The 14405-nt window shown below is 39.3% G+C and overlaps 1 protein-coding gene across 1 annotated transcript in view; it reads right to left on the reverse strand.

The window, feature by feature from the left end:
* Positions 1–14405, reverse strand: part of TEC (tec protein tyrosine kinase) — a 153156-nt gene that overhangs the window by 75845 nt on the left and 62906 nt on the right. The window lies entirely within an intron of this gene.

The raw sequence follows: 14405 nt of genomic DNA on the forward strand, positions 1-14405 counted from the left end.
AAATAGACTTTAAAATAAAGATTGTTATAAGATATGAAGAATCATAAACAATTATGCACCCAACATAGGAGGGCCTAAAAACATAAAGCAAATATTAACTAACTTAAAGGGAGAACAATGCAATAACAGTAGGGGACTTTAACACCCCACTTACATCAATGGATAGATCATCAAGACAGAAAATCAATAAGGAACAATCTGCCTTAAATGATACTTTATACAAGATGTACTTAACAGATATATACAAAACATTCCATCCAAAAAGCAACAGAATACACATTCCCCTCCAGTGCACATGGAACATTCTCAGTTTCTATTTAGAGTAATAAAAAAAGTTCTGGAATTAAACAGTGTGGTTTTTGCACATTATTAATATACGTAATGCCACTGAATTGTACACTTTAAAATGGTTACAATGGTAACTTTTATTTTATGTGTATTTACCACAGTAAGAAAAAAAGATATCATTAAGAGAGTTAAGGCAAGCCACAAAGTACAAACAAGTATTTGCAAATCATATACAGATAATGGGTTTGATTCAGAATATATATTCTATATCTTTTAAAAATAAATTTTAAAAGGAAGAAAACCTGAGTTTTAAAAAAGGAGGGGGCTTCCCTGGTGGCGCAGTGGTTAAGAATCCACCTGCCAATGCAGGGGACATGTGTTCAAGCCCTCGTCTGGGAAGATCCCACATGCTGCAGAGCAACTAACCCCATGTGCCACGACTACTGAGCCTGCACTCTAAAGCCCATGAGCCACAACTACTGAGCCCACGTGCTACTACTACTGAAGCTCACGTGCCTAGAGCCCATGCTCCAAAACAAGGGAAGCCATCGCAATGAGAAGACCATGCACCACAACGAAGATTAGCCCCACTCACTGCAACTAAAGAAAGCCTGTGCACAGCATCAAAGACCCGATGCATCCAAAAATAAAAATAAATAAAATAAAATTTAAAAAACAATGGAGGAAAAATATCTAAATGGGTCCTCAACAGAGAGTAAATGCCAATAGACAATGAAAACAGGTAGGCTTGCTCATCCTCTTCAGTAATCAGGGAAATGAAGGTTGAAAAAAACACTATAACACCACTACACACACACAAGAACCTGGCCGCCCACAGACAGAGGTGAAGCTCAGGACTGAGCAGAAGGTGGGGGAGGTGGGGGAGGGGGGAAGTCTCCTATTCCGCACAGCCAACAACCACTGCCAATACATGTTGAATGTTTATAATTATTTGAAGACTTGAGAATCATATTTAGCAATGAAAGGGATTCTATTGATCACATAATCCAATTTCCTCATTATAGGGTAGAAACTGGATAACTGACCTCCTCAACTCACACTGGGGGAGACCTTCAAGGTGGCAGAGGAATAAGACGTGGAGATAACCTTCATCCCCACAAATGCATCAGAAATACATCTACATGTAGAACTACTCCTACAGAACACCTACTGCATGCAGGCAGAAGACCTCAGACTTCCCAAAAGTCAAGAAACTCCCCACGTACCTGGGTGGGGCAAAAGAAAAAAGAAAAAACAGAGACTAAAGAATAGGGACGAACCTGCACATCTGGGAGGGAGCTGTGAAGGAGGAAAAGTTTCCACACACTAGGAAGCCCCTTCATGGGCGGAGAGTGTGGGTGGCGGAGGGGGGAAGCTTCAGAGCCACAGAGGAGAGCACAGCAACAGGGGTGCGGAGGGCAAAGTGGAGAGATTCCCGCAGAGGATCGGTGCCAACCAGCACTCACCAGCCCGAGAGGCTTGTCTGCTCACCCACTGGGGCAGATGCGGGCTGGGAGCTGAGGTTCGGGCTTCGGAGGTCAGATCCCAGGGAGAGGACTGGGGTTGGCTGCATGAACACAGCCTGAAGGGGGATAGTGTGCCACAGCCAGCCGGGAGGCAGTCCAGGAAAAAGTCTGGACCTGCCTAAGAGGCAAGAGACCGTTATTTCGGGGTGTGGGAGGAGAGGGGATTCAGAGCACCGCCTAAATAAGCTTCAGAGATGGGCGCGAGCTGCAGCAATCAGCGTGGACACCAGAGACGGGCATGAAACTCTAAGGCTACTACTGCAGCCACCAAGAAGCCTGTGTGCAGGCACAGGTCACTATCCACACCTCCCCTCCCAGGAGCCTGTGCAGCCCGCCATGGCCAGGGTCCCACGATCCAGGAACAAGTTCCCCGGGAGAACACATGGCGTGCCTCAGGCTGGTGCAACATCCTGCCAGCCTCTGCCACCGCAGGCTCACCCCGCATTCCATATCCCTCCCTCCTCCCAGCCTGAGTGAGCCAGAGCCTCCAAATCAGCTGTTCCTTTAACCCTGTCCTCTCTGAGTGGGGAAAAGATGCCCTCAGGAGACCTACACACAGAGATGGGGCCATATCCAAAGCTGAATCCCGGGAGCTGTGTGAACAAAGAAGAGAAAGGGAAATCTCTCCCAGCAGCCTCAGGAGCAGCGGACTAAAGCTCCACAATCAACTTGATGTACCCTGCATCTCTGGAGTACATGAATAGACAACGAATCATCCCAAAATTGAGGCAGTGGACTTTGGGAGCAACGATATATATATTTTTTTCCCTTTTCTCTTTTTGTGAGTGTGTATGTGTATGCTTCTTTGTGTGATTTTGTCTGTATAGTTTCCCTTTTACAGTTTGTCCTAGGGTTCTGTCTGTCCGTTTTTTGTGTGTTTTTTTTTTTTTTTAGTATACTTTTTAGTGCTTGTTATCATTGGTGGATTTCTTTTTTGGTTTGGTGGCTCTCTTCTTTCTTTCTTTCTTTTTTTTATTACTTTTTAAAAATTTTTAATAATTATTTTTTATTTTATAACTTTATTTTACTCTTTCTTTCTTTCTTTCCTTTTTTCCCCCCCTTTTCTTCTGAGCCATGTGGCTGACAGAGCGATGGTGCTCTGATCAGGTGTCAGGCCTGTGCCTCTGAGGTGGGAGAGCAAACTTGGGACATTGGTCCACCAGAGACCTCCCAGCTCCACGTAATATCAAATGGCAAAAGCTCTCCCAGAGATCTCCATCTCAACGCTAAGACCCAGCTCTACTCAACAACCAGCAAGCTACAGTGCTAGATACCCTATGCCAAACAACTAGCAAGATAGGAACAAAAACCCACCCATTAGCACAGAGGCTGCCTAAAATGATAATAAGGTCACAGATACCCCAACACATACCACTGGACGCAGTTCTGCCCACCAGAAAGACAAGATCCAGCCTCACCCACCAGAATACAGGCAATAGTCCCCTCCACCATGAATCCTACACAACCCACTGAACCAACCTTAGCCACTGGGGGCAGACAACAAAAACAACAGGAACTACGAACCTGTGGCCTGCAAAAAGGAGATCCCAAACACAGTAAGTTAAGTGAAATGAGAAGACAGAGAAACACACAGCAAATCAAGGAGCAAGGTAAAAACCCACCAGACCAAACAAATGAAGAGGAATTGGTAGTCTACCTGAAAAAGAATTCAGAGTAATGGTAGTAAACATGATCCAAAACTTGGAAATAGAATGGAGAAAATACAAGAAACATTTAACAACCTAGAAGAACTAAAGAGTAAACAGTGATGTACAACACAATAAATAAAATTAAAAATTCTCTAGAAGGAATCAATACTAGAAAAACCGAGGCAGAAGAACGGATGTGACCTGGAAGATAAAGTAGTGGAAATAACCACTACAGTGCAAAATAAAGAAAAAAGAATGAAAAGAATTGAGGACATTCTCAGAGACCTCTGGGACAACATTAAACGCACCAACATTCTAATTATATAGGGGTCCCAGAAGAAAAAGAGAAAAAGTGATTGAGAAAATATTTGAAGAGATTATAGTTGAAAACTTCCCTAATATGGGAAAGGAAATAGTTAATCAAGTCCAGGAAGCAGAGAGACTCCCATTCAGGATAAATCCATGGAGAGACATGTCAAGACACATATTAATCAAGCTATCAAAAATTAAATACAGGGGCTTCCCTGGTGGCACAGTGGTTGAGAGTCTGCCTGCCGATGCAGAGGACATGGTTTCATGCCCCCGTCTGGTAAGATCCCACATGCCACGGAGAGGCTGGGCCCGTGAGCCATGGCAGCTACGACTGCACATCCGGAGCCTGTACTCCACATGGGAGAGGCCACAACAGTGAGAGGCCTGCGTACCGCAAAAAAAAAAAAAAAAAAAAAAAAAAATTAAATACAAACAAAAAATATTAAAAGGGAAAAACAACAAATAACACACAAGGGAATCCCCATAAGGTTAACAGGTGATCTTTCAGCAGAAACTCTGCAAGCCAGAAGGGAGTGGCTGGACATAAAGGTAAAGAAAGGGAAAAACCTACAACCAAGATTACTCTACCCAGCAAGGATCTCATTCAGATTTGACAGAGAAATTAAAACATTTACAGACAAGCAAAAGCTAAGAGAATTCAGCAACACCATATCAGCTTTACAACAAATGCTAAAGGAACTTCTCTAGGCAGGAAACACAAGAGAAGGAAGAGACCCACAATAACAAAAACAAAACAATTAAGAAAATGGTAATAGGAATATACATACCAATAATTACCTTAAATGCAAATGGATTAAATGCTCCCACCAAAAGACACAAACTGGCTGAATGGATACAAAAATAAGACCCATATATATGCTGTCTACAAGAGACCCACTTCAGACCTAGGGACACATACAGACTGAAAGTGAGGGGATGGAAAAAGATATTCCATGCAAATGGAAATCAGAAGAAAGCTGGAGTAGCAATTCTCACGTCAGACAAAATAGACTTTAAAATAAAGACTGTTACAAGAAACAAGGAAGGACACTACATAATGATCAAGGGATCGATCCATGAAGAAGATATAACAATTGTAAATATTTATGCACCCAACATAGGAGCACCTCAATACATAAGGCAAATACTAACAGCCATAAAAGGAGAAATCGACAGTAACACAATAATAATAGGGGACTTTAACACTCACTTTCACCAATGGACAGATCATCCAAAATGAAAATAAATAAGGAAACACAAGCTTTAAATGATACATTACACAAGATGGACTTAATTGATACTTATAGGACATTCCATCCAAAAACAACAGAATACACTTTCTTCTCAAGTGCTCACCGAACATTCTCCAGCACAGATCATATATCGGGTCACAAATCAACTCTTGGTAAATTTAAGAAAATTGAAATCATATCAAGTATCTTTTCCAACCGCAATGCTATGAGAGTAGATATAGAATACAGGAAAAGATCTGTAAAAATTACAAACACATGGCAGCTAAACAATACATTACTTAATAACCAAGAGATCACTGAAGAAATCACAGAGGAAATCAAAAAGTACCTAGAAACAAATGACAATGAAAATATGACAATCCAAAACCTATGGGATGCAGGAAAGGCAGTTCTAAGAGAGAAGTTTATAGCAATACAATCCTACCTCAAGAAACAAGAAACATCTCAAATAAACAACCTAACGTAACCTAGAGCAATTAGAGAAATAAGAACAAAAAAAACCCCAAGTTAGCAGAAGGAAAGAAATCATAAAGATCAGAGAAGACATAAATGAAATAGAAACAAAGAAAACAATAGCAAAGATCAATAAAACTAAAAGATGGTTCTTTGAGAAGATAAACAAAATTGATAAACCATTAGCCAGACTCACAAGAAAAAAAGGGAGAAGACTCAAATCAATAGAATTAGAAATGAAAAAGGAGAAGTAACAACCAACACTGTAAAAATACAAAGGATCATGAGATTACTACAAGCAACTGTATGCCAATAAAATGGACAACCTAGAAGAAATGGACAAATTCTTAGAAAAGCACAACCTTCCAAGACTGAACCAGGAAGAAATAGAAAATATAAACAGACCAATCACAAGCACTGAAATTGAGACTGATTAAAAATCTTCCAACGAACAAAAGCCCAGGACCGGATGGCTTCATAGGCAAATTCTAGCAAACATTTAGAGAAGAGCTAACACCTATCCTCCTCAAACTCTTCCAAAAGATAGTAGACGGAGGAACACTCCCAAACTCATTCTATGAGGCCACCATCACTCTGACACCAAAACCAGACAAAGATGTCACAAAGAAAGAAAACTACAGGCCAATATCACTGATGAACATAGATGCAAAAATCCTCAAGAAAATACTAGCAAACAGAATCCAACAGCACATTAAAAGGATCATACACCATGATCAAGTGGGCTTTATCCCAGGAATGCAAGGATTCTTCAATACACGCAAATCTGTCAGTGTGATACACCATATAAACAAATTCAAGGATAAAAACCATATGATTATCTTAATAGATGCAGAAAAAGCTTTTGACAAAATTCAACACCCATTTATGATAAAAAAAAAAAACCTCCAGAAAGTAGGCATAGAGGGAACTTACCTAAACATAGTAAAGGCCATATATGACAAACCCACAGCCAACATCATTCTCAATGGTAAAAAACTGAAACTATTTCCACGTAAGATCAGGAACAATACAAGGTTGCCCATCTCACCACTATTATTCAACATAGTTTTGGAAGTTTTAGCCACAGCAATCAGAGAAGAAAAAGAAATAAAAGGAATCCAAATCGGAAAAGAAGTAAAGCTGTCACTGTTGGCAGATGACATGATACTATACACAGAGAATCCTAAAGACTCTACCAGAAAAGTATTAGAGATAATCAATGAATCTGGTAAAGTAGCAGGATACAAAATTACTGCACAGAAATCTCTTATATTCCTATTGCATTGTGAAAAACTAATGATGAAACATCTGAAAGAGAAATTATGGAAACACTCCCATTTACCACTGCAACAAAAAGAATAAAATACCTAGGAATAAACCCACCTAAGGAGACAAAAGACCTGTATGCAGAAAACTGTAACACACTGATGAAAGAAATTAAAGATGATACCAACAGATGGAGAGACATACCATGTTCTTGGATTGGAAGAATCAACATTGTGAAAATGACTATACTACTCAAAGCAATCTACAGATTCAATGCAATCCCTATCAAACTACCAATGGCATTTTTCACAGAACAAGAACAAAAAAATTCAATTTGTATGGAAACACAGAAGACCCCGAAGAGCCAAAGCAATCTTGAGAAAGAATAATGGAGCTGGAGGAATCAGGTTCCTGGACTTAAGACTATACTACAAAGCTACAGAAATCAAGACAGTATGGTACTGCCACAAAAACAGAAATATAGGTCAATGCAAAAAGATAGAAAGCCCAGAGATAAACCCACGCATATTTGGTCACCTTATTTTTTATAAAGGAGGCAAGAATATACAATGGAGAAAAGACAGCCTCTTCAATAAAGTGGTGTGGGGAAAACTGAACAGCCACATGTAAAAGAATGAAATTAGAACACTCCCTAACACCATACACAAAAATAAACTCAAAATGGATTAAAGACCTAAATCGAAGGCCAGATACTATAAAACTCTTAGAGGGAAACATAGGTAGAATATTCTATGACATAAATCACAGCAAGATCCTTTTTGACCCACCTCCTAGAGAAATGGAAATAAAAACAAAAATGAACAAATGGGACCTAAAGAAACTTAAAAGCTTTTGCACAACAAAGGAAACCATAAACAGGACTAAAAGACAACCCTCAGAATGGGAGAAAATATTTGCAAATGAAGCAACTGACAAAGGATTAACCCCAAAATTTACAAGCAGCTCCTGTAGCTCAATATCAAAAAAACAAGCAACCCAATCCAAAAATGGGCAGAAGACCTAACTAGACATTTCTCCAAAGAAGATATACAGATTGCCAACAAACACATGAAAGGATGCTCGATATCACTAATCGTTAGAGAAATGCAAATCAAAACTACAATGAGGTATCACCTCATGCCAGTCAGAATGGCCATCATTTAAAAATTTACAAACAATAAATGTTGGAGAGGGTGTGGAGAAAAGGGAACCCTCCTGCACTGTTGGTGGGAATGTAAATTGATACAGCCACTATGGAGAACAGTATGGAGGTTCCTGAAAAAACTAAAAATAGAACTACCATACGACCCAGCAATCCCACTACTGGGCATATACCCTGAGAAAACCATAATTCAAAAAGAGTCATGTACCACAATGTTCATCGCAGCACTATTTACAGTAGCCTGGACATGGAAGAAACCTATGTGTCCATCGAGAGATGAAGGGATAAAGAAGATATGGCACATATACAATTGAACATTACTCAGCCATAAAAAGAAACAAAATTGAGTTATTTGTAGTGAGATGGAAGGACCTAGTGACTGTCATACAGAGTGAAGTAAGTCAGAAAGAGAAAAACAAATACCGTATGCTAACACATGTATATGGAACCTAAGAAAAAAAATGTTTAAGAAGAACCTAGGGGCAGGACAGGAATAAAGATGCAGACGTAGAGAATGGACTTGGGTACACAGGGAGGGGGAAGGGTGGGCTGGGACGAAGTGAGAGAGTGGCATGGACATATATACACTACCAAATGTAAAACAGACAGCTAGTGGGAAGCAGCCGCATAGCACAGGGAAATCAGCTCAGTACTTTGTGACCACCTACAGGGGTGGGATAGGGAGGGTGGGAGGGAGATGCAAGAGGGAGGAGATATGGGGATATATGTATATGTATAGCTGATTCACTTTGTTATACAGCAGAAACTAACACACCATTGTAAAGCAATTATACTCCAATAAAGATGTTTCAAAAATAGAAAAAAAGATCACACTGGCTAGCAGAGCCAGAACTAAACCTCACACCTTCTAACTGCCAATTCATGTTCTACTGTGCCCCAGCATCTTAACATGCATGAATGTAAGAGCCAAACTTTGTCACTCCTCACTCCCAACCCTCCAAAATCTTCGTATCACATTTTTTTAAATTGTTTTAATAAAAATTTTAGAAATCCGAAGTCTTTTCCATGGTCCGCAATGATCCATGCAGGATCTTGCCCAGGTCTCCAGCCATATCCTCCCTATGCCCCATCCCACTCCACTTCAGCCCCTCAGCCTGTTTGCTGCTCCTGCCTCCCTTGAGGTCTTACATTCCTGGATTCCCCTGCTAGAACGCCCTCTCCCAGGCTTCCTCATGGCCTTTTGAGTATTCCCATTTAGAATTTAAATGCTTTTATTTTTCTTAATATTTCTTTTAAAATTATTTTCTTCTCATAATTTGGGTTAAATTTAATAGAAAACAACCCTTTTATAGCAATGTTGGAAATAGAAAATTGTAATACTTAGATAATACTTAGAAATAGCATAGTATACTGGTTGGTTACAAAATAGATTTAGAAAAATCTAGAGCTTGATTATATATCAACTATATCTAATTACAACATATCATGAAAATTCACCTGTTCACAAGAGTAACTACAACCATAATATACTCAGGAATACATTTAACAAGAAAAGTGTGGGAGTTTTAAAAACAACACCGAGGACTTCGCTGGTGGTGCAGTGGTTAGGATTCCTCCTGCCAATGCAAGGAACACAGGTTTGATCCCTGGTCCAGGAAGATCCCACATGGTGGAGCAACTAAGCCCGTGTGCCGCAAGTACTGAAGCCCACACGCTGCAACTAGTGAAGCCCCGCGCACCTAGAGCCCCTGCTCTGCAACAAGAGAAGCCACCGCAAATGAGAAGCCCGTGCACCACAATGAAGAGTAGCCCCTGCTCACAGCAATGGGAGAAAGCTCGCATGAAGCAACGAAGACCCAACACAGCCAAAAAATAAAATAAAATTAATTAATTAATTTAATTAATAAATAAAAAATAACAACACTGAAACTTATTAAAGGAAAATAAATTTGACAGATTAAAGTAGATACACTACTTTGTTCTAGAAAAAAAACTTTTAAGAACATAAACTATAAATATGCTTATATTTTAGATGTTTTACAGTGAAGATGCCTGGGGGTATTTCACTGGCAGAATTTGTAGATATTATCAGATATTAGAACAAATAGAGTCTCACATGCTCTGCAGAGACAGATCCAGGTTTTGAGTGGCCTAAGGCTTACACACTTTGGGGAGAAGACTCTTTTTTTCAGTGTAAAATTATGAATGTGAAAGCACTAGGGCCCTTCCAGGGGCCTTAGAAAGGGCTACGGAATTGAAAGGCTCTAACGCTTACCAGTAGATCCACCTCTGATGTTACGAAATGTAAAACTGAACAGCACACATTTATCGCAATCAGCACCCTGTCATGTGCCCACAGACAAACATGCAGAGAGAAACATCCAGAGCAGACCCGATGAGAGTTCCACCAACACAGGCTCAGAGGTGCCAAGAATGAGAACTAGCCCTACCCCAAGGTATGCATTTCCACCAGTAACCAGAGCTCCATAATGTAAATGGACCACAAGCAGCAAAGATCAATTTAAAGAACGAATCACCTGTGATTAGTGACTTACTAGGAGAATGAAATGGTTATGCTTATTGCAAAAAATGTCTGTATCTTGGAAAAGCCAGATGCAAGAGCAGAAACTCTGAAACACGTTATACAATAAAGACAAAAGTGGGTGACAATGGAAGCTACTTATAATAATAACCACTGATACTTACAATGGCATTTACTATATGCCAGGAACTGTCCTAACTACTTCATATATAGGGATCCATTTACTCCAGACAAAAACCTGTGAGGGAAGTACTATTATTTGCCCCAGTTTAAAGATGAGGAAAATAAGGCACAGAGAGATTAAGTAATTTGACCAAGGTCACACAGCTAATAAGTAACAAATTTAGGATTTGAACCCAGACAATCTGGCTCCATAGTCCACAGTCTACTCTCTAACTCACAGGAATTCGATTAGCTCAGAGATGGACCTCAGACCACAACAGAAGTTCCCTATAATGAAGAAGGAATAGAAAACTGCTGGTAAGCTCATTCTAGAACCTCAAGAAACACATTATCTCATCCAATGGAAACTGGTCTTGTTTCCTACACATATTTTAGTCATAACACTTATCCTTAGAAAGTGATTAAGTGTGACGTCTGAAAATAAAAGAATGACCCTGTTTAAAAACAAGTTCTGGGGCTTCCCTGATGGCACAGTGGTTAAGAATCCACCTGCCAATGCAGGGGACAGAGGTTCGAGCCCTGGTCCAGGAAGATCCCACATGCCGCGGAGCAACTAAGCCTGTGCGCCACAACTACTGAGCCTGCGCTCTAGAGCCCACGAGCCACAACTACTGAGCCCCTGTGCAACAACTACTGAAGCATGCGCGCCTAGACCCCATGCTCCACAACAAGAGAAGTCACCACAATGAGAAGCCCACAGACAGCAATGAAGAGTAGCTCCCACTTGCCACAACTAGAGAAAGCCTGTGCAGAGCAACAAAGACCCAATGCAGCCAATAAATAAATAAATAAATAAAATTTTTAAAAATATATTTAAAAAATAAGTTCTGAATTACATATTTGATCTTCAGCATCAAGCTACTCATCTTTTTCCAAGAAAATTCAAGTCTCTACCCTTTTCTTTTTCTTTCTTTCTTTTTTTTTTTTTTTTTGGCAGTACGCGGGCCTCTCACTGTTGTGGCCTCTCCCGTTGCGGAGCACAGGCTCCGGACGCGCAGGCCCAGCGGCCACGGCTCACGGGTCCAGCCACTCCGTGGCATGTAGGATCCTCCCGGACCAGGACACGAACCCGCATCCCCTGCATCAGCAGGTGAACTCTCAACCACTGCGCCACCAGGGAAGCCCCTATGCTTTTTTTGATATTGTACTGTAATCAATCCTAGTCAGAACTGAGTTAACCTAAAAATCAGCTTACTTTACTATTTTAGTAAGTGTTTAACTTACTTATTTACTATTTTTAAAAGTGTTGAACTAATTACTGCAGTAGATTTTAGGGATTCTCTTCAACTGTGACATTGTTCTCTACTTGTTGGGATAGACTATGAATGTGACTAAATTCATCTTTAATTAAGTTACCTGTGAGTTTTCTCTGCAAAGTATTTATGAAATGAACTATTTAACCAAACCCATTTTAAAGTTTTTAAGAGTTACAACTTCAGTTTAACCCTTTCAATTTCTTTCATCTAAGCATTCACAGTAATATGTTCTTTCCGTGGGTCTCTTTTCTGTACAACTCTAATTTACTGAAATGCATAGAATTCCCACCACCTCACAGGGGTGCAGTGAGGAAAAAACAAACACAAATCAACAAGTGCTAAAAGAACACACTTTCTAAGGTCTTATATATAAAGCTAAAGAATGGAAGGAGGAAGGAAACGTATATATAGAAGTGGTCAGTGAACACACTGTTTAAGGAAGTCCCCCTTCCTTAAACTAGCACAGTGTGGTTTAACAGCATGCTAGCCAGAAATATAAGACATCTTGGTTCAGCTAGTCAAATGGGACGTCACTTCAGAGAAGGTACCTGACTTGGTTATTTGTTCCCCAGTGTCTTCACCTGTGAAGTAGATGGTGGGCAAATGTGTTGGTTATCTACAGATACACTTTATGGAGATGCTATGGAGAACAGAGCATTGCAAGCATGTGTGCAAAACCCCTGTACTTTTGTGAACTCTATGCTATGTAAAGTCTAAGAACAGAGGGAAACCCAAGGGTCAGGAAAGTTAAGACTCCCAGGTAATCCAGAAAAGCATGGGTGAGTGCAAACAACAGTGGCACACAAGGATAACTCCAGGTCTCAAGAGGCCCCCTTCAAAACAGACTGGATACAGTATAGGAAAGTTTGCCATTTTGAATCCAGAAAGGCAGAAGTATAACTTAATCAGACCGTAAGCTTAACAAAACCAGAATCATTCATCTTTTAATTCCTCCATCCCTACCATACTGTACATACTCACTAAATCTTTTCTGTACAAATGATGAATGAATGAAAACAAATGAACTGAGTCCCATATAACAAAATAAGTGCATAGACTCTCTTTTGCTAGGAAATATATATAGATGAAATAAATATTAATATTTTACATATATATATTCCCCTAAAAGGAGAAAAATTCACATGTTACAATCTCATGAGCAGGGAATTGAACCTATCCATGTTACTTTTTGCAGTGGCAAATAAAACTAAGGAACAGCTCTACCTATGTGATTACTTGGAATAAAGACAGAACTTTTCCAAAAGTCTTCACATACAACTAAGATGATGGGGTGGGGGGTGGGCACTCCTTTCTCGCAGTCTATTAAAAATCACTAGAGATTTCATTTAAGTCTCTTACTTACTCATTTAATTTTATTTAACAACTATATTGCACATATTTTGTGCAATTTTTCAATTCAGGTGTTTATCAATGTGGTATCGTGCAAATATTATAGGCAGTTCTCTAAGATTAAAAATAAAAAAGGTAAATGAAGAGATTTGGTAAGAAGACTATAACAATGTTTTTAATTATCTGAAGTAGCAATCATCAAGCCATCATGAGATAATATTTATCTCAGAAGTACAGTATATTCACAAAACCCAAAGGCTAATAACGTCAGGAGTTCTCTTAAGAGAGTCATGGAATTGCTGAATAACCCAGGTGTTTCTAAGTGCCCTTCTATAGGCGATTCTCTACATGTACCTGACCAGCATCAACCAGTGGCTAAACCATGTTGTAAATGGATTTAGAAACAACTCAAAATGTAGTTTCACTTTCTCAAATGGCCATGTGATTTCTTCTGACAGTTTATACTCTGGCTGTTTACAATAATGTCCATATTTTGGTTTGGGGGAGAGATTAATACTAATAAATACTAAATAAAAACATAGTTTTGATTCTAAATTTAAATAAGGCATCTTCTCAACAACTAAAATAGAACAAAATTGCATGGGAAATAACTATTAAAATGTCCCTAAAGATCTTTTTGCTTACTTGAAATACTAACTGATCATCACTATTGTAATTATTACTAACAAAAACTTTTTTGAGCAGGCAATGGGTACAAGATATTGTGTGGTATGTTGAAATAAGGATGCAACAACTTCTGCCTTCAAGGAGATTATTATGTAGTTGGTGATTTTAAAGAGGCAATAACAATAATAATACATATCAATTTAACAGTAATTCTGAAGGGGCTTGGCATTTACAACTGGGGGGTGGGAAGGTGAACAAGGTCTCTCACTTGAGTAAGTCAGACAGAGAAAAACAAACATCATATGATATCACCTCTATATGGAATCTAAAAAAATGATACAAATGAACTTATTTACAAAACAGAAACAGCTTGGGATTAACAGATACACACTACTTTACATAAAATAGATAAACAACAAGGTCCTACTGTATAGCACAGGAAAGTATATTCAATATCTTATAATAACCTATAATGAAAAAGAATTTGAAAAAGGATACATATATACATACACACAAACACACACGACTGAATCACTCTGCTATACACCAGAAACTAACACAACATTGTAAATATATA

This window comes from Kogia breviceps, chromosome 6, assembly GCF_026419965.1.
Source record: "Kogia breviceps isolate mKogBre1 chromosome 6, mKogBre1 haplotype 1, whole genome shotgun sequence".
NCBI lineage: Eukaryota > Metazoa > Chordata > Mammalia > Artiodactyla > Physeteridae > Kogia > Kogia breviceps.